Source organism: Engystomops pustulosus, unplaced genomic scaffold (assembly GCF_040894005.1).
Source record: "Engystomops pustulosus unplaced genomic scaffold, aEngPut4.maternal MAT_SCAFFOLD_152, whole genome shotgun sequence".
Taxonomy (NCBI): Eukaryota; Metazoa; Chordata; class Amphibia; order Anura; family Leptodactylidae; genus Engystomops; species Engystomops pustulosus.
The window spans coordinates 1-24,206 of record NW_027285032.1 but is presented as its reverse complement, the minus strand read 5'-3'; positions in this window follow the sequence as shown (position 1 = coordinate 24,206).

Sequence of the window (24,206 nt, the reverse complement as noted above, 5' to 3'; positions counted from 1 at the left end):
TGGCAGTGAAGAGGTGGGGCCAGAGCATCTGAGTGTGTGTATATGTAGAATCTGCAGGCAGAAAGTGAAGCGTGGCCAGGGAGCTAACGTTGGCACCACGGCCCTGCGTCAACACATGCAGCGTCACCATCCAACGGCCTGGGAGAAATGTGGAACAGATGTGGAGGTCCATCCTCAGGCCGTCCAACAGCACCTAGTGGCACACATGCCATTTCAGCCACTTAAGGCTCCAGCACCTCTGCCGAAGGGAGCTGTTTGTCTTTGACATCATATGCATGGTCCTGCTCCTTGCTACGCATGGCGCCAGGAGTCGTTGAGCGAGGCGATTACAGAGAGACAACTGTATGCGTCCAACCATCCTAAGGTGCAGAAGCTGACCGTGCTCTTGTCCAAGTTGTTGGCACTGCAGTCTCTCCCTTTCCAAGTCCTGCACCCTTCAGAGAACTAATGGCTTGTGCCAAACCAAGGTGGAGCAATTTTTTTCCGAAAAAGGCACTGCCAGCCCTTCAGCAATATGTACAGCAGAAGGTGGGCCAGTCCTTGAGCTTATCAGTTTCTTCCAAGGTGCACGGCAGCACGGACGTGTGGAGCTGTAACTACAGTCAAGGCCAGTATATGTCCTTTATGGCCCACTGGGTGAATGTGCTTCCCTCCCAGCCACACCAACAACTTCCAGAGGAGACGGCGCTTTCTCCTCCACGTTGTCAAACTGCTGCTCCTGCGCCAGTGTCCGCCTCCTTCTCCACCACCACCTCAGTCTCCACAAGAGTGAAGCGATTCTAAGATCGGCGGCTACAACACCCTACAGGCTCTCTGCAGCCAGGAAATGCCTGGTTTTTAACTTGATTCGTCATCATTCGATTTGAATCAAATTTTTTCAAAAAATGCAGCAAATTGAGACGATCCGAATTTTAACAAATTCGCCCATCTCTAGTCCAGATCCTTACAGATCATAAAAACTTAATTCATTTGGATGCTGTACAACGTTTAAATGCTAGACTGGTCGGGTCGGCGCTGTTCTTCAACCATTTAAATTTTTCGGCGGCCTATGTTCCCGACACCAAAATTGTCAGGGCGGATGCTCTGTTTAGAAGTGTAACTCCCAATTATGAATCTGATAAACCTGAATTTGTGCTGAAAAGGGGAGTGTTGGCAGCGCTGGATACTCAGTGTAAGAGTCTGAAGGCTCAGGACAGTGTCCCTAGAGGAACACTGCGGGTAAATTGTTTGTTCTGACGGTCCTGTGGGGTCAGCTGTTACTTGAATATCATGACTCCAGATTGGCAGAGGTTGGTTATTAGGAATTTCTGGTGACCTGGGTGTAGAGCCGAGCTGGCGATGCTTGTTGCTAAATGTGCGCTTTGTGCCAGATCTAAGGCCTCCCATGCTGTCGGCAGGGTTACTGCACCCATTGCTTATCCTGGGTAGTCCTTGGTTACATGGACTTCGTTACGGATCTGCCACGCCCGGAAGGTAACACCATAACACCGGCTTGCATGCGACAGAAATCGGGGGCGTGGCTGTCGGACAACCCGACGGATTGCGAAAACTGCAGAATTTAAAAAAGGATTTGTGTCGTAAGGTCAAGCACTCACATGCACCAGGAAGAAGCAGGTGAACGCAGGTGGACCTCGGCGCAGCAGCAACACAGGAAGGAACTTGGACGCATGATGTAAGTGAATCGCGCCGAACCCCAATCCACGTCAGACAACGCACCGCAGGATGTGGTAGGTGACCGTGTGTGGCTCCTGACAAAAAATTTGTAATTGAAAGTCCCTTCTAAAAAGTTGGGTCCTTAATTTGTGGTTCCTTTCTCCGTGTCAAAACTTTAACATTAATGATGTTTCGGTCAGACATTCCCCCCTCCTGGAAAATAAACTCTGTGTTTCCTGTCTCCTTTTTGAAGAAGTTGAGTTCAACTGAGGCTGCGCCTGTGGTTGTGCTTCCACTCGATTCTGATGAAGAGTATGAGATCTCCCTGATTGTAAACTCACAATATTTGAGGGGGACCCTTTAGTATTTGGTTGCGTGGAGGATAACTCCTGGGTCCGGGCCCCTGAGTTGTCTGTGCCCAGATTGTTGGCTGCTTTCTACTGAAGGTATCCTAAAAGGGCTTGTCCTGGAAATTCCCGTTGGGGGGGGATACTGTCAGGATTATTTGAATTGGCGTCCTTTGGCCTTTCTGGTTGGTACTTTACCACTTCACCAAGTGGCCTGGTTGTTTATACCTGTCTTTATGTTATTGGTGTTTCTGCATTGCCTGGAGTTTTTAGGTCTCAGTTGTGGTCATTTGTGTTATCCTATCAGGAGGGGTCGGGCTCCATTTGATGCTAGTTTGGACATTCAGTCTTTGACAGGTATTGCTGTATCTGCAGCGTATCCCTGGGATTCGCTAGTTTCTTGCAGAAATCTTTTCGTTGCTTTACCCAAATTTAGTACCCCGGACCCTATTATCCTTGAGTCATTTTCTCTACTTTCTGGAAAGGTTTTTGTGTCCAGAGAGAAGTTGTCGGGTCGGGAGCTGGTCCAGGAATCTGCCCATCACCCGCAGGCAGGGACTAGCTGAGCCTTAGAGTAAGGGGCAGTTTTCTCTTCCCTGTTTCCTTAGCTCTTGCTGCTCTCTACTCGGTTTCCTGCATCTGTATAAACCGTGACATTTCTGTTCCGTTGTATATTCTGATTCTTTATCAGCTTCAGGGCCTCTGCTTGCTGTAAGTGAATGGGAACACTCGTGGTTTATATTCAGAGACAGAGAGGAAGAAGTAGCCGGTGCAGGGAATAGAGACACGAGGAGGTGAAAGATTATTCAGTGTATAAACCTCCTGCAATTATGTGGCCCTTAGGCTTCACTCCTGGGGGCAATGTGGCACTGTGCCTGTAGAGCTGTGGTGATGTGCGTGTGGGCAGTATGTAGCCATTAGTGGGGGACCTCTATTATGTCTGGGGGTCATTTATCTGCATGGTGAATACAGTGAGGGCGCCCCCAGGTGGCTCACATGACTAGCACCGGACACCTAGGACCTGTCCCAGATCATAGGACCTCCCTCCATGTGGAGCCGCTGCTCTCCTCCGGAGTGTCAGTAACGTCTATGAGATGGTATTGATCAGTGTGATGGAGGATGGGGGTCCCATCTGTAGGGGGTGGTCTCAATACTCCATGCTCTCTTCATCATTGATCTGGGGGAACACGATGGGAGAAGTTTGCTGTGTGACGTGGGCGGCAGGGTGTGGATATTTATAACTCTGCAAAGGGAGAGGCCACGAGCCAAGTATGAGAACACGCCCGCACACAGCTGTCACAACACCACAGCCCGCCGGCCCCAGAACCAAAGCCCGTCTAAGTCACAGAACTGCAGCCCTTCCCAGCATGAGAGCCCACCAGCACCAAAGTCTGCCCCAGCATGAAAGCCTACCAGCACCAAAGCCTGCCCCACTATGAAAGCCCAGCAGCACCAAAGCCTGCCCCAGCATGAAAGCCCACCAGCACCAAAGCCTGCCCCACTATGAAAGCCCAGCAGCACCAAAGCCTGCCCTAGCATGAAAGCCCACCAGCACCAAAGCCTGCCCCAGCATGAGAGCCCAGCAGCACCAAAGCCTCCCCCAGCATGAAAACCCACCAGCACCAAAGTCTGCCCCAGCATGAGAGCCCACCAGCACCAAAGCCTGCTCTAGCATAAAAGCCCGCCAGCACCAAAGCCCGCCCCAGCATGAAAGCCCACCAGCACCAAAGCCTGCACCGGCATGAGAGCCCACCAGCACCAAAGCCTGCCCTAGCATGAAAGTCCACCAGCACCAAAGCCTGACCCAGCATGATAGCCCACCAGCACCAAAGCCTGTCCTAGCATGAAAGTCCACCAGCACCAAAGCCTGCCCCAGCATGAAAGCCCACCAGCACCAAAGCCTGCCCCACCATGAGAGCCCACCTGCACCAAAGCCTGCCCCACCATGAGAGCCCACCAGCACAAAAGCCTACCCCAGCATGAAAGCCCACCAGCACCAAAGCCTGCCCCAGCATGAAAGCCCACCTGCACCAAAGCCTGCCCCACCATGAGAGCCCACCAGCACAAAAGCCTACCCCAGCATGAAAGCCCACCAGCACCAAAGCCTAGCCCAGTATGAGAGTCCACCAGCACCAAAGCCTGACCCAGCATTAAAAGCCCACCAGCACCAAAGCCTGCCCCAGCATGAAAGCCCACCAGCACCAAAGCCTGCCCCAGCATGAAAGCCCACCAGCACCAAAGCCTACTCCAGCATGAAAGCCCACCAGCACCAAAGCCTGCCCCAGCATGAAAGCCCAGCAGCACCAAAGCCTGCCCCAGCATGAAAGCCCACCAGCACCAAAGCCTGCCCCAACATGAGAGCCCACCAGCACCAAAGCCTGCCCCACCATGAAAGCCCAGCAGCACCAAAGCCTGCCCCAGCATGAAAGCCCAGCAGCACCAAAGCCTGCCCCAGCATGAAAGCCCACCAGCACCAAAGCCTGCCCCAACATGAGAGCCCACCAGCACCAAAGCCTGCCCCACCATGAAAGCCCAGCAGCACCAAAGCCTGCCCCAGCATGAAAGCCCACTAGCACCAAAGCCTGCCCTAGCTGAAAGCCCACCAGCACCAAAGCCTGCCCCAGCATGAAAGCCACCAGCACCAAAGCCTGCCCCAGCATGAAAGCCCACCTGCACCAAAGTCTGCCCCAGCATGAGAGCCCACCAGCACCAAAGCCTGCCCCAGCATGAAAGCTCAGCAGCACCAAAGCCTAACCCACCATGAAAGCCCAGCAGCACCAAAGCCTGCCCCAGCATGAAAGCCCACCAGCACCAAAGCCTGCCCCACCATGAAATCCCAGCAGCACCAAAGCCTGCCCTAGCATGAAAGCCCACCAGCACCAAAGCCTGCCCCACCATGAAAGCCCACCAGCACCAAAGCCTGCCGCAGCATGAAAGCCCACCAGCACCAAAGCCTGCCCTAGCATGAAAGCCCACCAGCACCAAAGCCTGCCCCAGCATGAAAGCCCACCAACACCAAAGCCTACCCCAGCATGAGAGCCCACCAGCACCAAAGCCTGCCCCAGCATGAAAGCCCACCAGCACCAAAGCCTGACCCAGCATGAGAGCCCACCAGCACCAAAGCCTGCCCCAGCATGAAAGCCCACCAGCACCAAAGCCTGCCCCAGCATGAAAGCCCAGCAGCACCAAAGCCTGCCCCAGCATGAAAGCCCATCAGCACCAAAGCCTGACGCAGCATGAAAGCCCACCAGCACCAAAGTCTGCCCCAGCATGAGAGCCCGCCAGCACCAAAGCCTGCCCCACCATGAAAGCCCAGCAGCACCAAAGCCTGCCCCAGCATGAAAGCCCACCAGCACCAAAGCCTGCCCTAGCATGAAAGCCCACCAGCACCACAGCCTGCCCCAGCATGCAAGCCACCAGCACCAAAGCCTGCCCTAGCATGAAAGCCCACCAGCACCAAAGCCTACCCCAGCATGAAAGCCCACCAGCACCAAAGCCTACCCCAGCATGAGAGCCCACCAGCACCAAAGCCTGCCCCACCATGAAAGCCCACCAGCACCAAAGCCTACCCCAGCATGAGAGCCCACCAGCACCAAAGCCTGCCCCAGCATGAAAGCCCACCAGCACCAAAGTCTGCCCCAGCATGAAAGCCCACCAGCACCAAAGCCTGCCCCACCATGAAAGCCCACCTGCACCAAAGCCTACTCCAGCATGAAAGCCCAGCAGCACCAAAGCCTACCCCAGCATGAGAGCCCGCCAGCACCAAAGTCTGCCCCAGCATGAGAGCCCACCAGCACCAAAGCCTGCCCCACCATGAAAGCCCAGCAGCACCAAAGCCTGCCCCACCATGAAAGCCCACCAGCACCAAACTCTGCCCCAGCATAAAAGTCCACCAGCACCGAAGCCTGCCCCAGCATGAAAGCCCAGCAGCACCAAAGCCTGCTCCACCATGAAAGCCCAGCAGCACCAAAGCCTGCCCCAGCATGAAAGCCCACCTGCACCAAAGCCTACTCCAGCATGAAAGCCCACCAGCACCAAAGTCTGCCCCAGCATGAAAGCCCACCAGCACCAAAGCCTGCCCCAGCATAAGAGCCCACCAGCACCAAAGTCTGCCCCAGCATGAGAGCCCAGCAGCACCAAAGCCTGCCCCAGCATGAAAGCCCACCAGCACCAACGTCTGCCCCAGCATGAGAGCCCACCAGCACCAAAGTCTGCCCCAGCATGAAAGCCCACCAGCACCAAAGCCTACCCCAGCATGAGAGCCCACCAGCACCAAAGTCTGCCCCAGCATGAAAGCCCACCAGCACCAAAGCCTGCCCCAGCATAAGAGCCCACCAGCACCAAAGCCTGCCCCAGCATGAGAGCCCAGCAGCACCAAAGCCTGCCCCAGCATGAAAGCCCACCAGCACCAACGTCTGCCCCAGCATGAGAGCCCACCAGCACCAAAGTCTGCCCCAACATGAAAGCCCACCAGCACCAAAGCCTGCCGCACCATGAAAGCCCACCAGCACCAAAGCCTGCCCCAGCATGAGAGCCCACCAGCACCAAAGTCTGCCCCAGCATGAAAGCCCACCAGCACCAAAGCCTGCCCCAGCATGAAAGCCCAGCAGCACCAAAGCCTGCTCCACCATGATAGCCCAGCAGCACCAAAGCCTGCCCAAGCATGAAAGCCCACCTGCACCAAAGCCTACTCCAGCATGAAAGCCCACCAGCACCAAAGTCTGCCCCAGCATGAAAGCCCACCAGCACCAAAGCCTGCCCCAGCATGAAAGCCCGCCAGCACCAAAGCCTGCCCCAGAATGAGAGTCCAGCAGCACCAAAGCCTGCCCCAGCATGAGAGTCCAGCAGCACCAAAGCCTACCCCAGCATGAAAGCCCACCAGCACCAAAGCCTGCCCCAGCATGAAAACCCACCAGCACCAAAGCCTGCCCCAGCATTAAAGCCCACCAGCACCAAAGCCTGCCCCAGCATGAGAGCCCAGCAGCACCAAAGCCTGCCCCAGCATGAAAGCCCACCAGCACCAAAGTCTGCCCCAGCATGAAAGCCCACCAGCACCAAAGTCTGCCCCAGCATGAAAGCCCACCAGCACCAAAGCCTGCCCCAGCATGAAAGCCCAGCAGCACCAAAGCCTGCCCCACCATGAAAGCCCACCAGCACCAAAGCCTGCCCCACCATGAAAGCCCACCAGCACCAAAGCCTGCCCCAGCATGAAAGGCCACCAGCACCAAAGCCTGCCCCAGCATGAGAGCCCACCAGCACCAAAGCCTGACCCAGCATGAAAGCCCACCAGCACCAAAGCCTACCCCAGCATGAGAGCCCACCAGCACCAAAGCCTGCCCCAGCATGAAAGCCCACCAGCACCAAAGTCTGCCCCAGCATGAAAGCCCACCAGCACCAAAGTCTGCCCCAGCATGAAAGCCCACCAGCACCAAAGTCTGCCCCAGCATGAAAGCCCACCAGCACCAAAGCCTGCCCCAGCATGAAAGCCCACCAGCAACAAAGCCTACCCCAGCATGAAAGCCCAGCAGCACCAAAGCCTGCCCCAGCATGAAAGCCCAGCAGCACCAAAGCCTGCCCCAGCATGAGAGCCCACCAGCACCAAAGCCTGCCCCACTATGAAAGCCCAGCAGCACCAAAGCCTGCCCCAGCATGAAAGCCCACCAGCACCAAAGCCTGTCCTAGCACAAAAGCCCAGCAGCACCAAAGCCTGCCCCAGCATGAAAGCCCACCAGCACCAAAGCCTACCCCAGCATGAAAGCCCAGCAGCACCAAAGCCTGCCGCACCATGAAAGCCCACCAGCACCAAAGCCTGCCCAAGCATGAAAGCCCAGCAGCACCAAAGCCTGCCCCAGCATGAAAGCCCAGCAGCACCAAAGCCTGCCCCAGCATGAAAGCCCAGCAGCACCAAAGCCTGCCCCACCATGAAAGCCCACCAGCACCAAAGCCTGCCCCAGCATGAAAGCCCAGCAGCACCAAAGCCTGTCCCAGCATGAAAGCCCAGCAGCACCAAAGCCTGCCCCAGCATGAAAGCCCAACAGCACCAAAGTCTGCCCCAGCATGAAAGCCTACCAGCACCAAAGCCTGCCCCAGCATGAGAGCCCAGCAGCACCAAAGCCTGCCCCAGCATGAAAGCCCACCAGCACCAAAGCCTGCCCCAGCATGAAAGCCCAGCAGCACCAAAGCCTGCCCCAGCATGAAAGCCCACCAGCACCAAAGTCTGCCCCAGCATGAAAGCCTACCAGCACCAAAGCCTGCCCCAGCATGAGAGCCCAGCAGCACCAAAGCCTGCCCCAGCATGAAAGCCCAGCAGCACCAAAGCCTGCCCCAGCATGAAAGCCCACCAGCACCAAAGTCTGCCCCAGCATGAAAGCCCACCAGCACCAAAGCCTGCCCCAGCATGAAAGCCCACCAGCAACAAAGCCTACCCCAGCATGAAAGCCCACCAGCACCAAAGCCTGCCCCAGCATGAAAGCCCAGCAGCACCAAAGCCTGCCCCAGCATGAGAGCCCACCAGCACCAAAGCCTGCCCCACTATGAAAGCCCAGCAGCACCAAAGCCTGCCCCAGCATGAAAGCCCACCAGCACCAAAGCCTGCCCTAGCACAAAAGCCCAGCAGCACCAAAGCCTGCCCCAGCATGAAAGCCCACCAGCACCAAAGCCTACCCCAGCATGAAAGCCCAGCAGCACCAAAGCCTGCCCCAGCATGAGAGCCCACCAGCACCAAAGCCTGCCCCACTATGAAAGCCCAGCAGCACCAAAGCCTGCCCCAGCATGAAAGCCCACCAGCACCAAAGCCTGTCCTAGCACAAAAGCCCAGCAGCACCAAAGCCTGCCCCAGCATGAAAGCCCACCAGCACCAAAGCCTACCCCAGCATGAAAGCCCAGCAGCACCAAAGCCTGCCGCACCATGAAAGCCCACCAGCACCAAAGCCTGCCCAAGCATGAAAGCCCAGCAGCACCAAAGCCTGCCCCAGCATGAAAGCCCAGCAGCACCAAAGCCTGCCCCAGCATGAAAGCCCAGCAGCACCAAAGCCTGCCCCACCATGAAAGCCCACCAGCACCAAAGCCTGCCCCAGCATGAAAGCCCAGCAGCACCAAAGCCTGTCCCAGCATGAAAGCCCAGCAGCACCAAAGCCTGCCCCAGCATGAAAGCCCACCAGCACCAAAGTCTGCCCCAGCATGAAAGCCTACCAGCACCAAAGCCTGCCCCAGCATGAGAGCCCAGCAGCACCAAAGCCTGCCCCAGCATGAAAGCCCAGCAGCACCAAAGCCTGCCCCAGCATGAAAGCCCACCAGCACCAAAGTCTGCCCCAGCATGAAAGCCCACCAGCACCAAAGCCTGCCCCAGCATGAAAGCCCACCAGCAACAAAGCCTACCCCAGCATGAAAGCCCACCAGCACCAAAGCCTGCCCCAGCATGAAAGCCCAGCAGCACCAAAGCCTGCCCCAGCATGAGAGCCCACCAGCACCAAAGCCTGCCCCACTATGAAAGCCCAGCAGCACCAAAGCCTGCCCCAGCATGAAAGCCCACCAGCACCAAAGCCTGCCCTAGCACAAAAGCCCAGCAGCACCAAAGCCTGCCCCAGCATGAAAGCCCACCAGCACCAAAGCCTACCCCAGCATGAAAGCCCAGCAGCACCAAAGCCTGCCGCACCATGAAAGCCCACCAGCACCAAAGCCTGCCCCAGCATGAAAGCCCAGCAGCACCAAAGCCTGCCCCACCATGAAAGCCCACCAGCACCAAAGCCTGCCCCAGCATGAAAGCCCAGCAGCACCAAAGCCTGCCCCAGCATGAAAGCCCAGCAGCACCAAAGCCTGCCCCAGCATGAAAGCTCAGCAGCACCAAAGCCTGCCCCAGCATGAAAGCCCACCAGCACCAAAGTCTGCCCCAGCATGAAAGCCTACCAGCACCAAAGCCTGCCCCAGCATGAGAGCCCAGCAGCACCAAAGCCTGCCCCAGCATGAAAGCCCAGCAGCACCAAAGCCTGCCCCAGCATGAAAACCCACCAGCACCAAAGCCTGCCGCACCATGAAAGCCCACCAGCACCAAAGCCTGCCCCAGCATGAAAGCCCACCAGCACCAAAGCCTACCCCAGCATGAAAGCCCACCAGCACCAAAGCCTGCCCCAGCATGAAAGCCCACCAGCACCAAAGCCTGCCCCAGCATGAGAGCCCAGCAGCACCAAAGCCTGCCGCACCATGAAAGCCCACCAGCACCAAAGCCTACTCCAGCATGAAAGCCCACCAGCACCAAAGCCTGCCCCAGCATGAAAGCCCACCAGCACCAAAGCCTGCCCCAGCATGAGAGCCCAGCAGCACCAAAGCCTGCCCTAGCATGAAAGCCCACCAGCACCAAAGCCTGCCACAGCATGAAAGCCCAGCAGCACCAAAGCCTGCCCCAGCATGAAAGCCCCCCTGCACCAAAGTCTGCCCCAGCATGAAAGCCCACCAGCACCAAAGCCTGCCACAGCATGAAAGCCCAGCAGCACCAAAGCCTGCCCCAGCATGAGAGCCCAGCAGCACCAAAGCCTGCCCTAGCATGAAAGCCCACCAGCACCAAAGCCTGCCACAGCATGAAAGCCCAGCAGCACCAAAGCCTGCCCCAGCATGAAAGCCCCCCTGCACCAAAGCCTGCCACAGCATGAAAGCCCAGCAGCACCAAAGCCTGCCCCAGCATGAAAGCCCACCAGCACCAAAGTCTGCCCCAGCATGAAAGCCCAGCAGCACCAAAGCCTGCCCCACCATGAAAGCCCACCAGCACCAAAGCCTGCCCCAGCATGAGAGCCCGCCAGCACCAAAGCCTGCCCCAGCATGAAAGCCCACCTGCACCAAAGCCTAGTCCAGCATGAAAGCCCACCAGCACCAAAGCCTGCCCCAGCATGAGAGCCCGCCAGCACCAAAGTCTGCCCCAGCATGAGAGCCCACCAGCACCAAAGCCTGCCCCACCATGAAAGCCCGCCAGCACCAAAGTCTGCCCCAGCATGAAAGCCCACCAGCACCAAAGCCTGCCGCACCATGAAAGCCCACCAGCACCAAAGCCTGCCCCACTATGAAAGCCCGCCAGCACCAAAGCCTGCCCCACTATGAAAGCCCGCCAGCACCAAAGTCTGCCCCAGCATGAAAGCCCACCAGCACCAAAGCCTGCCCCAGCATGAAAGCCCAGCAGCACCAAAGCCTACCCCACCATGAAAGCCCACCAGCACCAAAGCCTGCCCCAGCATGAGAGCCCACCAGCACCAAAGCCTGCCCCAGCATGAAAGCCCAGCAGCACCAAAGCCTGCCCCAGCATGAAAGCCCACCAGCACCAAAGCCTGTCCTAGCACAAAAGCCCAGCAGCACCAAAGCCTGCCCCAGCATGAAAGCCCACCAGCACCAAAGCCTGTCCTAGCACAAAAGCCCAGCAGCACCAAAGCCTGCCCCAGCATGAAAGCCCACCAGCACCAAAGCCTACCCCAGCATGAAAGCCCAGCAGCACCAAAGCCTGCCGCACCATGAAAGCCCACCAGCACCAAAGCCTGCCCAAGCATGAAAGCCCAGCAGCACCAAAGCCTGCCCCAGCATGAAAGCCCAGCAGCACCAAAGCCTGCCCCAGCATGAAAGCCCAGCAGCACCAAAGCCTGCCCCACCATGAAAGCCCACCAGCACCAAAGCCTGCCCCAGCATGAAAGCCCAGCAGCACCAAAGCCTGTCCCAGCATGAAAGCCCAGCAGCACCAAAGCCTGCCCCAGCATGAAAGCCCAACAGCACCAAAGTCTGCCCCAGCATGAAAGCCTACCAGCACCAAAGCCTGCCCCAGCATGAGAGCCCAGCAGCACCAAAGCCTGCCCCAGCATGAAAGCCCAGCAGCACCAAAGCCTGTCCCAGCATGAAAGCCCACCAGCACCAAAGTCTGCCCCAGCATGAAAGCCTACCAGCACCAAAGCCTGCCCCAGCATGAGAGCCCAGCAGCACCAAAGCCTGCCCCAGCATGAAAGCCCAGCAGCACCAAAGCCTGCCCCAGCATGAAAGCCCACCAGCACCAAAGTCTGCCCCAGCATGAAAGCCCACCAGCACCAAAGCCTGCCCCAGCATGAAAGCCCACCAGCAACAAAGCCTACCCCAGCATGAAAGCCCACCAGCACCAAAGCCTGCCCCAGCATGAAAGCCCAGCAGCACCAAAGCCTGCCCCAGCATGAGAGCCCACCAGCACCAAAGCCTTCCCCACTATGAAAGCCCAGCAGCACCAAAGCCTGCCCCAGCATGAAAGCCCACCAGCACCAAAGCCTGCCCTAGCACAAAAGCCCAGCAGCACCAAAGCCTGCCCCAGCATGAAAGCCCACCAGCACCAAAGCCTACCCCAGCATGAAAGCCCAGCAGCACCAAAGCCTGCCCCAGCATGAGAGCCCACCAGCACCAAAGCCTGCCCCACTATGAAAGCCCAGCAGCACCAAAGCCTGCCCCAGCATGAAAGCCCACCAGCACCAAAGCCTGTCCTAGCACAAAAGCCCAGCAGCACCAAAGCCTGCCCCAGCATGAAAGCCCACCAGCACCAAAGCCTACCCCAGCATGAAAGCCCAGCAGCACCAAAGCCTGCCGCACCATGAAAGCCCACCAGCACCAAAGCCTGCCCAAGCATGAAAGCCCAGCAGCACCAAAGCCTGCCCCAGCATGAAAGCCCAGCAGCACCAAAGCCTGCCCCAGCATGAAAGCCCAGCAGCACCAAAGCCTGCCCCACCATGAAAGCCCACCAGCACCAAAGCCTGCCCCAGCATGAAAGCCCAGCAGCACCAAAGCCTGTCCCAGCATGAAAGCCCAGCAGCACCAAAGCCTGCCCCAGCATGAAAGCCCACCAGCACCAAAGTCTGCCCCAGCATGAAAGCCTACCAGCACCAAAGCCTGCCCCAGCATGAGAGCCCAGCAGCACCAAACCCTGCCCCAGCATGAAAGCCCAGCAGCACCAAAGCCTGCCCCAGCATGAAAGCCCACCAGCACCAAAGTCTGCCCCAGCATGAAAGCCCACCAGCACCAAAGCCTGCCCCAGCATGAAAGCCCACCAGCAACAAAGCCTACCCCAGCATGAAAGCCCACCAGCACCAAAGCCTGCCCCAGCATGAAAGCCCAGCAGCACCAAAGCCTGCCCCAGCATGAGAGCCCACCAGCACCAAAGCCTGCCCCACTATGAAAGCCCAGCAGCACCAAAGCCTGCCCCAGCATGAAAGCCCACCAGCACCAAAGCCTGCCCTAGCACAAAAGCCCAGCAGCACCAAAGCCTGCCCCAGCATGAAAGCCCACCAGCACCAAAGCCTACCCCAGCATGAAAGCCCAGCAGCACCAAAGCCTGCCGCACCATGAAAGCCCACCAGCACCAAAGCCTGCCCCAGCATGAAAGCCCAGCAGCACCAAAGCCTGCCCCACCATGAAAGCCCACCAGCACCAAAGCCTGCCCCAGCATGAAAGCCCAGCAGCACCAAAGCCTGCCCCAGCATGAAAGCCCAGCAGCACCAAAGCCTGCCCCAGCATGAAAGCCCACCAGCACCAAAGTCTGCCCCAGCATGAAAGCCCACCAGCACCAAAGCCTGCCCCAGCATGAGAGCCCAGCAGCACCAAAGCCTCCCCCAGCATGAAAGCCCAGCAGCACCAAAGCCTGCCCCAGCATGAAAGCCCACCAGCACCAAAGTCTGCCCCAGCATGAAAGCCTACCAGCACCAAAGCCTGCCCCAGCATGAGAGCCCAGCAGCACCAAAGCCTGCCCCAGCATGAAAGCCCAGCAGCACCAAAGCCTGCCCCAGCATGAAAACCCACCAGCACCAAAGCCTGCCGCACCATGAAAGCCCACCAGCACCAAAGACTGCCCCAGCATGAAAGCCCACCAGCACCAAAGCCTACCCCAGCATGAAAGCCCACCAGCACCAAAGCCTGCCCCAGCATGAAAGCCCACCAGCACCAAAGCCTGCCCCAGCATGAGAGCCCAGCAGCACCAAAGCCTGCCGCACCATGAAAGCCCACCAGCACCAAAGCCTACTCCAGCATGAAAGCCCACCAGCACCAAAGCCTGCCCCAGCATGAAAGCCCACCAGCACCAAAGCCTGCCCCAGCATGAGAGCCCAGCAGCACCAAAGCCTGCCCTAGCATGAAAGCCCACCAGCACCAAAGCCTGCCACAGCATGAAAGCCCAGCAGCACCAAAGCCTGCCCCAGCATGAAAGCCCACCAGCACCAAAGTCTGCCCCAGCATGAAAGCCCAGCAGCACCAAAGCCTGCCCCACCATGAAAGCCCACCAGCACCAAAGCCTGCCCCAGCATGAGAGCCCGCCAGCACCAAAGCCTGCCCCACCATGAAAGCCCACCTGCACCAAAGCCTAGTCCAGCATGAAAGCCCACCAGCACCAAAGCCTGCCCCAGCATGAGAGCCCGCCAGCACCAAAGTCTGCCCCAGCATGAGATCCCACCAGCACCAAAGCCTGCCCCACCATGAAAGCCCGCCAGCACCAAAGTCTGCCCCAGCATGAAAGCCCACCAGCACCAAAGCCTGCCGCACCATGAAAGCCCACCAGCACCAAAGCCTGCCCCACTATGAAAGCCCGCCAGCACCAAAGCCTGCCCCACTATGAAAGCCCGCCAGCACCAAAGTCTGCCCCAGCATGAAAGCCCACCAGCACCAAAGCCTGCCCCAGCATGAAAGCCCAGCAGCACCAAAGCCTACCCCACCATGAAAGCCCACCAGCACCAAAGCCTGCCCCAGCATGAGAGCCCACCAGCACCAAAGCCTGCCCCAGCATGAAAGCCCAGCAGCACCAAAGCCTGCCCCAGCATGAAAACCCACCAGCACCAAAGCCTGCCCCAGCATGAGAGCCCACCAGCAGCAAAGCCTGCCCCAGCATGAAAGCCCACCAGCACCAAAGCCTGCCCCAGCATGAAAGCCCAGCAGCACCAAAGCCTGCCCCAGCATGAAAGCCCATCAGCACCAAAGCCTGCCCCAGCATGAAAGCCCAGCAGCACCAAAGCCTGCCCCAGCATAAAAGCCCACCAGCACCAAAGCCTGCCCCAGCATGAAAGCCCATCAGCACCAAAGCCTGCCCCAGCATGAAAGCCCAGCAGCACCAAAGCCTGCCCCAGCATGAAAGCCCAGCAGCACCAAAGCCTGCCCCAGCATGAAAGCCCATCAGCACCAAAGCCTGCCCCAGCATGAAAGCCCAGCAGCACCAAAGCCTGCCCCAGCATGAAAGCCCACCAGCACCAAAGTCTGCCCCAGCATGAAAGCCCGCCAGCACCAAAGCCTGCCCCACCATGAAAGCCCAGCAGCACCAAAGCCTGCCCCAGCATGAAAGCCCAGCAGCACCAAAGCCTGCCGCACCATGAAAGCCCACCAGCACCAAAGCCTGCCCCAGCATGAAAGCCCACCAGCACCAAAGCCTACCCCAGCATGAAAGCCCACCAGCACCAAAGCCTGCCCCAGCATGAAAGCCCACCAGCACCAAAGCCTGCCCCAGCATGAGAGCCCAGCAGCACCAAAGCCTGCCGCACCATGAAAGCCCACCAGCACCAAAGCCTACTCCAGCATGAAAGCCCACCAGCACCAAAGCCTGCCCCAGCATGAAAGCCCACCAGCACCAAAGCCTGCCCCAGCATGAGAGCCCAGCAGCACCAAAGCCTGCCCTAGCATGAAAGCCCACCAGCACCAAAGCCTGCCACAGCATGAAAGCCCAGCAGCACCAAAGCCTGCCCCAGCATGAAAGCCCACCTGCACCAAAGCCTGCCCCAGCATGAGAGCCCGCCAGCACCAAAGCCTGCCCCAGCATGAAAGCCCACCTGCACCAAAGCCTACTCCAGCATGAAAGCCCACCAGCACCAAAGCCTGCCCCAGCATGAGAGCCCGCCAGCACCAAAGTCTGCCCCAGCATGAGAGCCCACCAGCACCAAAGCCTGCCCCACCATGAAAGCCCGCCAGCACCAAAGTCTGCCCCAGCATGAAAGCCCATCAGCACCAAAGCCTGCCGCACCATGAAAGCCCACCAGCACCAAAGCCTGCCCCACTATGAAAGCCCGCCAGCACCAAAGCCTGCCCCACTATGAAAGCCCGCCAGCACCAAAGTCTGCCCCAGCATGAAAGCCCACCAGCACCAAAGCCTGCCCCAGCATGAAAACCCACCAGCACCAAAGCCTGCCCCAGCATGAGAGCCCACCAGCAGCAAAGCCTGCCCCAGCATGAAAGCCCACCAGCACCAAAGCCTGCCCCAGCATGAAAGCCCAGCAGCACCAAAGCCTGCCCCACAATGAAAGCCCACCAGCACCAAAGCCTGCCCCAGCATGAGAGCCCACCAGCACCAAAGCCTGCCCCAGCATGAAAACCCACCAGCACCAAAGCCTGCCCCAGCATGAAAACCCACCAGCACCAAAGCCTGCCCCAGCATGAGAGCCCACCAGGAGCAAAGCCTGCCCCAGCATGAAAGCCCACCAGCACCAAAGCCTGCCCCAGCATGAGAGCCCACCAGCACCACAGCCTGCTCCAGCATGAAAGCCCACCAGCACCAAAGCCTACCCCAGCATGAAAGCCCACCAGCACCAAAGCCTGCCCCAGCATGAAAGCCCAGCAGCACCAAAGCCTGCCCCAGCATGAGAGCCCACCAGCACCAAAGCCTGCCCCACCATGAAAGCCCACCAGCACCAAAGCCTGCCCCACCATGAAGCCCACCAGCACCAAAGCCTGGCCCACCATGAAAGCCCACCAGCACCAAAGTCTGCCCCAGCATGAAAGCCCACCAGCACTAAAGTCTGCCCCAGCATGAAAGCCCACCAGCACCAAAGCCTGCCCCAGCATGAAAGCCCACCAGCACCAAAGCCTGCCCCAGCATGAAAGCCCAGCAGCACCAAAGCCTGCCCCAGCATGAGAGCCCACCAGAACCAGAGCCTGTCCCAATATGAAAGCCCAACTGACCCAGAACCACAGCCCGTCCCAGTCCCAGCACCGAAGCTCGCCAAGTATGATAGCCTGATTGCCTCAGAACCACATCCCACCCCTGTATGGAAGCCCATCTGCCCCAGAATCATAACCCACCTATCCCAGCACCACAGCCTGACCCAGAATGAAAGCCCACCAGCACTGCAGCCCATCACAGCAACGCAGCCTGCTCCAGCATGAAAACTCACCAGAACCAAAGCTCATCCTAGTCACAGCAACGCAGCCCGCCCCAGTATGAAAACGCAACTGCCCCCTTATTATAGCACATCCCAGTTATAGCCTGCCCCAGCATACAAGCCCACCTGCTCCTGAAGCCAATCCAGACCCCCAGCCGACCTACCCCAGTACTGCAGCCTGCCCCAGGATGAAAGCCATACTTCCCCAGAACCACAGCCCACTTAACCCAGTACCACAGCCGGCCCCTGTATGAAAGCCCACCTGCCCAGAACCACAGCCAATTAACCCAGTACCACAGCCGGCCCCTGTATGAAAGCCCACCTGCCCCAGGAACATAGTCCATCCACCCCAGCACTGCAGCCTGCCCATGAATAAAAGCCCACCTGTCCCAGAACCATAGCCCACCACCTACCCCAACACCGCAGCCTGTCCCCACGTGACAGCCTTCAGAACCACAGCCCATCCCAATTGCAGCACTGCAGTCTGACCTAGCGTGCAAGTCCATCTGCCCCAGCACCTCAGCCTGCCCCAGGATGAAAGCCCACCTGCCCCCGCACCACAGCCCACCCTAGTCACAGCACAGCAGCCTCACAAGGATGAAAGCCCACCTGCCCCGGAACAACAGCCCACCTACTCCAGCAAAGCAGCCTTACCCAAGTATGAGGGCACAACAGCACCCCAGCCTGCCCCAGGATAAAAACCCACCTGCCCCAGAACCACAGCTCAACTACCCCTGCAACACAGCCTGCCCCAGGATAAAAGCCCATCTGCCCCAGCATCACAGCCTTCCCCTAGCATGAAAGCCCACTTGCCCCAGAACCACAGCCTGTGGCAGCACCAAAGCCTGCCCCAGCACTGCAGCCTGTCCCAGGGTAAAAGCTTAACTGCCCCAGAACCACAGACAACCCTAGTAACAGTACTGCAGCCTACCCTAGGATGAAATCCCAACAGCAGCACAGCTTATCCATCCCTGTGTCAGTTCGGGGCAGGCACGGGGGCTGTCGGTTTGGGTTCTGGCTGCAGAGCTGTTGGTTAGGGGGCAGAAGTTGGGGCTGTTGGTTCTGGGAAGGCTTAAGGGCTGTTGGCTCGGGGGCAGGCCGCAGGGCTAGCGATTCGGGGAAGGCTGCGGGGCTGTCGGTTTGGGGGCAGGCTGTGAGGCTGTGGGTCTGCGGGCAGACTGCGGGACAGTAGGTTCAGGGGAGGCTGTGGGTTTGGGGGTAGGCTGCACGGATGTCGGTTCAGGGGGTAGGGTGAGGGGCTGTAGGTTCGGGGGCAGGCTGTGGGGCTGTGGGTTCGGGGGGAGGTTGCGGGGCTATAGGTTCGGGGGGAGGCTGAAGTGATGTAGGTTCAGTGGCAGGCTGCGGGGCTGTAGGTTTGGGGGTAGGCTGCAGGGCTGTAGGTTCGGGGGAGGGTGTGGAGCTGTAGGTTTGAGGGGAGGCTGCGGGGCTGTAGGTTCGGGCAGGCTTTGGGGCTGTACGTTCGGGGGCAGGCTGCGGGGCTGTAGGTTCGGGGGCAGGCTGCGGGGCTGTAGGTTCGGGGGCAGGCTGCGGGGCTGTAGGTTTGGGGGAGGCTGCGGGGCAATAAGTTCGGGGGCAGGCTGCGGGGCTGTAGGTTTGGGGGAGGCTGCGGGGCTATAAGTTCGGGGGGAGGCTGTGGGGCTGTAGGTTCGGGGGAGGCTGTGGGGCTGTAGGTTCGGGGGTAGGCTGTGGGTCTGTAAGTTCGGGGCAGGCTGCGGGGCTGTAGGTTTTGGGGGAGGGTGCGGGGCTGTAGGTTTCAGGGGAGGCTGTGGGGCTGTAGGTTCGGGGGCAGGCTGTGGGGCTGTAGGTTCGGGGGGAGGCTGCGGGGCTGTAGGTTCGGGGCAGGCTGCGGGGCTGTAGGTTCGGGGGAGGCTGTGGGGCTGTAGGTTCGGGGGGAGGCTGTGGGGCTGTAGGTTCGGGGCAGGCTGCGGGACTGTAGGTTTGGGGGGAGGCTGCGGGGCTGTAGGTTTGGGGGGAGGCTGCGGGGCTGTAGGTTCGGGGGAAGGCTGCGGGGCTGTAGGTTTTGGAGGAGGCTGCGGGGCTGTAGGTTCGGGGGAGGCTGTGGGGCTGTAGGTTCGGGGGGAGGCTGTGGGGCTGTAGGTTCGGGGCAGGCTGCGGGGCTGTAGGTTTGGGGGGAGGCTGCGGGGCTGTAGGTTTGGGGGGAGGCTGCGGGGCTGTAGGTTCGGGGCTGTAGGTTTGGGGGGAGGGTTGCGGGGCTGTAGGTTTGAGGGGAGGCTGTGGGGCTGTAGGTTTGGGGGAAGGCTGCGGGACTGTAGGTTTGGGGGGAGGCTGCGGGGCTGTAGGTTTGGGGGGAGGCTGCGGGGCTGTAGGTTTGGGGGGAGGGTTGCGGGGCTGTAGGTTTTAGGGGAGGCTGTGGGGCTGTAAGTTCGGGGCAGGCTGCGGGGCTGTAGGTTCGGGTGAGGCTGCGGGGCTGTAGGTTCGGGGGAAGGCTGCGGGACTGTAGGTTTGGGGGCAGGCTGCGGGGCTGTAGGTTCGGGGGGAGGGTGCGGGGCTGTAGGTTCGGGGGAGGCTGCGGGGCTCTAGGTTCGGGTGAGGCTGCGGGACTGTAGGTTCGTGGAGAGGCTGCGGGGCTCTAGGTTCGGGTGAGGCTGCGGGGCTGTAGGTTCGTGGAGAGGCTGCGGGGCTGTAGGTTCGGGGGAGGCAGCGGGGCTGTAGATATGGGGGGAGGCTGCGGAGGCTGTAGGTTCAGGGGAGGCAGCGGGGCTGTAGGTTTGGGGGAGGCTGCAGGGCTGTAGGTTCAGGGGAGGCAGCGGGGCTGTAGGTTTGGGGGGAGGCTGCGGGGCTGTAGATTTGGGGGGAGGCTGTAGGTTCGGGGGAGACTGCGGGGCTGTCAGTTGGGAGTTGTAGTCACCGGCTGCCCTCCTATGTCACCCATGTAATAGGTAATACAATCATCCAACCAATCTGAATTGCTTTCATTTTTGTAGAGTATTCCTTTCACAGCCTTCAGAGCGCCGCACCAGGGCAGAAATGAAAGCCATGATCTGATTGGTTATGCTCCGGCACACCTGGGTAGAGAAATGTAAGCCATGATCTGATTGGTCATGCTCCGGCACACCTGGGTCAGAGAAATGAAAGCTCTGATCTGATTGGTTATGCTCCAGCACACCTGGGTCAGAGAAATGAAAGCCCTGATCTCATTGGTCATGCTCTGGCACACCTGGGTCAGAGAAATGAAAGCTCTGATCTGATTGGTCATGCTCCGGCACACCTGGGTCAGAGAAATGAAAGCCCTGATCTCATTGGTCATGCTCCGGCACACCTGGGTCAGAGAAATGAAAGCCATGATCTGATTGGTCATGCTCCGGCACACCTGGGTCAGAGAAATGAAAGCCATGATCTGATTGGTCATGCTCCAGCACACCTGGGTCAGAGAAATGAAAGCCCCGATCTGATTGGTCATGCTCCGGCACACCTGGGTCAGAGAAATGAAAGCCCCGATCTGATTGGTCATGCTCCGGCACACCTGGGTCATAGAAATGAAAGCTCTGATCTGATTGGTTATCCTCCAGCACACCTGGGTCAGAGAAATGTAAGCCATGATCTGATTGGTCATGCTCCAGCACACCTGGGTCATAGAAATGAAAGCCCTGATCTCATTGGTCATGCTCTGGCACACCTGGGTCAGAGAAATGAAAGCCCTGATCTGATTGGTCATGCTCCGGCACACCTGGGTCATAGAAATGAAAGCCCTGATCTCATTGGTCATGCTCCAGCACACCTGGGTCAGAGAAATGTAAGCCATGATCTGATTGGTCATGCTCCGGCACACCTGGGTCAGAGAAATGAAAGCCATGATCTGATTGGTCATGCTCCGGCACACCTGGGTCAGAGAAATGAAAGCCCTGATCTCATTGGTCATGCTCCGGCACACCTGGGTCATAGAAATGAAAGCCCTGATCTGATTGGTCATGCTCCGGCACACCTGGGTCAGAGAAATGAAAGCCCTGATCTCATTGGTCATGCTCCGGCACACCTGGGTAGAGAAATGTAAGCCATGATCTGATTGGTCATGCTCTGGCACACCTGGGTCAGAGAAATGAAAGCCCTGATCTGATTGGTCATGCTCCGGCACACCTGGGTCAGAGAAATGAAAGCCATGATCTGATTGGTCATGCTCCGGCACACCTGGGTCAGAGAAATGAAAGCCATGATCTGATTGGTCATGCTCCAGCACACCTGGGTCATAGAAATGAAAGCCCTGATCTGATTGGTCATGCTCCGGCACACCTGGGTCAGAGAAATGAAAGCCCTGATCTCATTGGTCATGCTACGGCACACCTGGGTCAGAGAAATGAAAGCCCTGATCTGATTGGTCATGCTCCGGCACACCTGGGTCAGAGAAATGAAAGCCATGATCTGATTGGTCATGCTCCGGCACACCTGGGTCAGAGAAATGAAAGCCATGATCTGATTGGTCATGCTCCGGCACACCTGGGTCAGAGAAATGAAAGCCCTGATCTGATTGGTCATGCTCCAGCACACCTGGGTCAGAGAAATGAAAGCCATGATCTGATTGGTCATGCTCCGGCACACCTGGGTCAGAGAAATGAAAGCCCTGATCTGATTGGTCATGCTCCGGCACACCTGGGTCAGTGAAATGAAAGCCATGATCTGATTGGTCATGCTCCGGCACACCTGGGTCAGAGAAATGAAAGCCCTGATCTGATTGGTCATGCTCAGCCACACCTGCGGCGCACGACTGGCAGGTGATTGGTGGATATTGGTGACACTTCCCCCCATTGTGAGGTGACAGGTGACGGCAGCAGGCGCTGTGTACATGATGCGGCTCCAAGGCGGCTGTGCTGCGGCATCGCTCCCCGGCGCCGGTAATGAAGAGGAGCTGATACCCGGAGAACAATAGCGGCCGCCCCGCCCCCGGCTCCGCCCCGACAGGCCCCGCCCACACTGCTGCTCCTCACGGACGGCGGCGCGACGGGTCACCAGCAGAGCCGGCACCGGGAGGAGAGACCCAAAGAACCGGACACGGGGAGGAGAGAGCCAAAGAACCGGCACCGGGAGGAGAGACCCGGGAGAACCGGCACCGGGAGGAGAGACCCAAACAACCGGACACGGGGAGGAGAGACCCGTGAGAACCGGCACCGGGAGGAGAGACCCAAAGAACCGGACACGGGGAGGAGAGACCCGGGAGAACCGGCACCGGGAGGAGAGACCCAAAGAACCGGACACGGGGAGGAGAGACCCAAAGAACCGGCACCGGGAGGAGAGACCCAAAGAACCGGCACCGGGAGGAGAGACCCGGGAGAACCGGCACCGGGGGGAGAGACCCAAACAACCGGCACCGGGAGGAGAGACCCGGGAGAACCGGCACCGGGAGGAGAGACCCAAAGAACCGGCACCGGGAGGAGAGACCCAAAGAACCGGACACGGGGAGGAGAGACCCAAAGAACCGGCACCGGGAGGAGAGACTCAGGAGAACCGGACACCGGGAGGAGAGACCCAAAGAACCGGCACCGGGAGGAGAGACCCAAAGAACCGGCACCGGGAGGAGAGACCCAAAGAACCGGCACCGGGAGGAGAGACCGGGAGATGTCACTGCCCGGTAATATTTGTATAATACACTACAGGGGGGGGGGGTAATATCTGTATAATACACTACAGGGGGGGGTAATATCTGTATAATACACTACAGGGGGGGGGGGGGTAATATCTGTATAATACACTACAGGGGGGGGGTAATATCTGTATAATACACTACAGGGGGGGGGGGGGTAATATCTGTATAATACACTACAGGGGGAGGGGGTAATATTTGTATAATACACTACAGGGGGGGGGGGTAATATCTGTATAATACACTACAGGGGGGGGGGTAATATCTGTATAATACACTACAGGGGGGGGGGTAATATCTGTATAATACACTACAGGGGGGGTAATATCTGTATAATACACTACAGGGGGGGGTAATATCTGTATAATACACTACAGGGGGGGGGTAATATCTGTATAATACACTACAGGGGGGGGGTAATATCTGTATATAATACACTACAGGGGGGGGGGTAATATCTGTATAATACACTACAGGGGGGGGGGTAATATCTGTATAATACACTACAGGGGGGGGGTAATATCTGTATAATACACTACAGGGGGGGGGGTAATATCTGTATAATACACTACAGGGGGAGGGTAATATCTGTATAATACACTACAGGGGGGGGGGTATATCTGTATAATACACTACAGGGGGGGGTAATATCTGTATAATACACTACAGGGGGGGGGTAATATCTGTATAATACACTACAGGGGGGGGGGTAATATCTGTATAATACACTACAGGGGGGGGTAATATCTGTATAATACACTACAGGGGGGGGGGGGTAATATCTGTATAATACACTACAGGGGGGGGGGGGTAATATCTGTATAATACACTACAGGGGGAGGGGTAATATCTGTATAATACACTACAGGGGGAGGGGTAATATCTGTATAATACACTACAGGGGGGGGGTAATATCTGTATAATACACTACAGGGGGGGGGGTAATATCTGTATAATACACTACAGGGGGGGGGGTAATATCTGTATAATACACTACAGGGGGGGGGTAATATCTGTATAATACACTACAGGGGGGGGGGTAATATCTGTATAATACACTACAGGGGGGGGGGTAATATCTGTATAATACACTACAGGGGGAGGGGTAATATCTGTATAATACACTACAGGGGGAGGGGTAATATCTGTATAATACACTACAGGGGGGGGGTAATATCTGTATAATACACTACAGGGGGAGGGGGTAATATCTGTATAATACACTACAGGGGGAGGGGTAATATCTGTATAATACACTACAGGGGGGAGGGGGTAATATCTGTATAATACACTACAGGGGGAGGGGGTAATATCTGTATAATACACTACAGGGGGGGGGTAATATCTGTATAATACACTACAGGGGGGGGGTAATATCTGTATAATACACTACAGGGGGAGGGGGGGTAATATCTGTATAATACACTACAGGGGGAGGGGTATATCTGTATAATACACTACAGGGGGGGGGGTAATATC